Below are 4,125 nucleotides of genomic sequence, written 5' to 3' on the forward strand. Positions count from 1 at the left end.
AAGACGTGATAAATTACTTTAAATAATTAAGATATTATTGAAATAAAAAAAAATTGTGCTAATTTCTATAATGAGAATGTATAATGTGTTGATTATTTAAATTGTTAAAATTATTACTCCTTCCTTTGTGTAATATAAATTAAATGATAATGTTCACACTTTATAAGAAAGCATTGAATAAAGGTTGATAAATTTATATAACACACCAAATTTATTTAATAATTATTATAAAATTATGAAAATGATTATTTTTATTTAATTGATACATGGACAATTAATATATTGAAATTAAACTTATTTTTATTTAAAATTCAAACATTTTTAAAAAAGGACTAATAGTACACATTAATTAGAGAAAAAAGGAAATAGAAAACAATACAAAACAAAATACATCGTAAGGAAATAAATATTAAAGCTTCCAATCCTTATATTTTTAGTAATAATTACTTTTGTTTTCATGTTTTAGAAATTTTTATTTGGTCATTTAAGTTTTAAAAATGATTTAATTTCATTATTCCATTGGTTAGTTTTAGCTTAATGTGGAAATTTTTCACCTGAAAGTGAAATACAATGTACAAAAATAAAACTTCTATTTAAACTATCATAATAATCAGTTATATGATCAATTAAGACATTTTGAATTAAACCAGAAATTATATATACTCGATTATTCATTTGCATTAATGGGTTAAATATGAATAAGAGAACCCTACATACATAAATAATAGAATAATCACTTATAATAGATTAAAATGTGCGCCAAATATTTTTAACAAATTCAAGATACATGTTTAGTTTAATTAATTATTTACTTCTCATAATCGATTAAATGTGTATTTATAATTTTTAATAAGTCTAAGATAATTAATTATAAAACATAATTTAAGATAATTAATCTTCTTATAAAAAATTATTAATTTTTAAATATTTTCAAAATCTTATGAATTAATTATGTGTATATACTAACGAAGATGTTCTATATACTCAAGAAAGAGTGTATATAAATGGGACAATTATGTTTAAGATTTAACAAAACACTATAAGAAAATAATAAAATTAAAATTAACTTTAAAAATATTTTTTTTAAGTTTTTAAAATATCTATAATTTAGTCACTATAAAAATTAATTATTATTTTTTAAATTGATTTTTTTATAATTTTCTTTTGCTAAAAATTTGAATTTGATCTTGAAAAATATAAGTAATTATTTTTGTCTACAGAAATTAAACTGATTAGTATATAATCTAAGCCATCACTTTTAAACCCAGTTTTTTTTTTTATATTATTCTCCTATTTATTAATCCACTTCACATGTTTTATCACGTAAAGACTAATAAGCACCCAAATGTATTTAAAAATGTTGATTCTCCAACACATTTTTTTCCAACAAATACTGATCAATAATATCTCACCACAATAGAACACGTTTTAATAAAATATTATTATTTAACTATTTAAATATAATAATATAATATATCAAACAATATTAATAAAATATTATACTTAATATAAAGTTAATTATAAGAAATGCTAAATCCAGTCCAATTTGTTGGAAATTTCTCCTTATTTTTTAATAGAACCATGACCAATGAATCTGATAATCAATAAATTGAATATATTCAATCATTCCAAAAGTTTTAGAATTATATTTATTTTGAAAATGTAATATGCTTTAATTATCCCGTATCTCTTTATGTGATAATTTTCCTCTCATTTTCTATATAAGAGAAACTTATGAGGAAGAGAAAAACAAACAAGTCAGAAGAACAACATAGATAGTAGATGAGAAAATAGATATCTACTGTGAGATTAGAAATTCTAGTAAGAGATTAGAGAGATATTGTATTTCATCCTTGTTGTGTCAGATGAAGTGTTATCTTCGTATAATAAAAGAAACAAATATTGTAATCATACTTTCACAATGAATATATTTTCTGAATTAGGTCCCATAGATTTTTTATTTTTTAAGTTGAAAATGCTTTCTCACATTAAAATTCCCACATTAAAAATTCTCGATGTCAGTATTCTAATTTGTTATGTTTTTCTTTCATCTGCTTATTGTTTCTGCAGATTTACATTTTGTATCTAGATGAAGTATATAATATAATAGGTTAAAAATCTATATACTTTCGTTTTTCTTAATTTACACGGATTGTTTTAACGTATTCTGACTTCTGGATAGAGTCTAGATATTTTTTTTTTTTGTTTATGACTTTTTGGTACATCTTGTTATTTCAATGATTTAGTAAAGTAATTACAATTTACGTGAGCTTGAAACATTATTATTTACACACACAAAAATGTCTGTATCAAGTAACACATATTAAACATCATACGTGTTACCATGTTAATCATATTTTGAAAAATATCTTAGACTCATGTTGTTTATATAAATATATAGTTATATTATTAAAGAATTGATTATAAATTTAATTTAATTTTATAAAATTGATTCATAATATAAACTTTGCATTTCATATGAAATGTCCGTATTTTTAGTGGATCATACTCTTGTTTATGTTATGTTAACTTGTGTTGAAAATTATATATTTATGAATAGTGTGATAATAGTCGTAATGAGTGATTTATCCGTCAATAAATTTTTGTTATGATAAACTCTAAATAATTTTGATATTATATTAAGAAGTACAGTCTAAACTAGCTGATATTTACTCATAATGAAAAGAAAAATAAAGCATATAATCATTGAATGAGAGAACTTTAATGAAATATTATTTATCAAACAGTGGAATTGCATACTTTTTTAGGTTTAGTGTTTGACAATTGTAAAGATTATGAATTGGTTTAGTGGTTGTGAGCACTGTTTTAGTACGATAAAAGAAGCTATCTTCAACTTCTGCATCAAGATCATTAAAACAGATATTATGAATTGAATTCCATCGATATGCTAAATAACTTTCAAACTTTGACAAATTGTGAGGCTAATTTGATACTTTATTAACGTAAGACAGCTCCTACCTACTCTACAAGAATATAATTACAATGTAATCATTTACCATCCCATCTCTGTATCAATGGATACTACTATTTGCTAACTCTATCATTGCTACTTTTTAATTATTATTTTGAGTTGAATCTTTGAATTTGTATTTGCTTGTTTAACTAAGTTTTTTTTTTTTTCATTTTCACTATCCAAATCAATTAAACTACTGGTCGAAAACGGACGAATCTATCAGTTTTGGTATTTGGTTCTAGTGAATTAATATGTTTAAAATGTATTAAGATAAGAAGATGATTAATAAGGTTACGTTGTACGGAGAATTAGGCAATACATCATTAAGCACGATTCATATGTTAATTTTAGTTCAACAATAACAAGACATAATACAAATATATAAATAAGCATAACTTTTAAGAAAAAATATGTCATTATTACATATTTATTGCACCAAATATTGAACATTTACTTGAGTGTCAGAATACCTTTTGTAAGTGTCATCTCGACCAAGAGTAGCAAACAAAAGAAAAATCGTTTGATTGAAGGTTAGAAAAAAAATTGACGAATTTTTTTTTATTGATCAAGTTTAAATAATGAAAGAAAAAGTGTATACTAACCCATCGAAGAAAAGAAATGAATTGTTGAACCGATAAAGTTATCTTTTATTTACAACAAAATTATGGTGGATGAAATTTGAACATATACATGTGAAAGAAGAGTAACTGTTTGTAAAAACAGTTAAATAAATAGAAGATATCCAATTTGAAAGCAAATATAAGTTGAATAAAAGGAATTAGAAACCTAATTAAAAGTTAAAATATAGAAATGAAATGATGCTTCTGATGTAACAAATGTTATTTTAAAATATTTGAAGTGAAGATTAAGAAGTAATGATAAGATTATCCATTTTTGCAATGATGGTTTAGGGATAGAGTAGCATAAGCTAAAAAAGTTTGGTAATTGAATGCCATATTTTGATGCTTCCTAAAATAATTGTTTGCATGCTTTGGGGTTAGGAGTTTAATTCATTTATAAAGGAAGAAAAGTGATCTAAGTGTGATTTGAAGCGTGCAAATGAAAGATCTAAGTGGGTCATTCCTTGATTAGGACATTACATAGTCAATAATAATGATTAGTGCTAAACACTTAAGATACTTACAAATATT

Source organism: Phaseolus vulgaris, chromosome 3 (assembly GCF_000499845.2).
Source record: "Phaseolus vulgaris cultivar G19833 chromosome 3, P. vulgaris v2.0, whole genome shotgun sequence".
In the NCBI taxonomy this organism is placed as follows: Eukaryota; Viridiplantae; Streptophyta; class Magnoliopsida; order Fabales; family Fabaceae; genus Phaseolus; species Phaseolus vulgaris.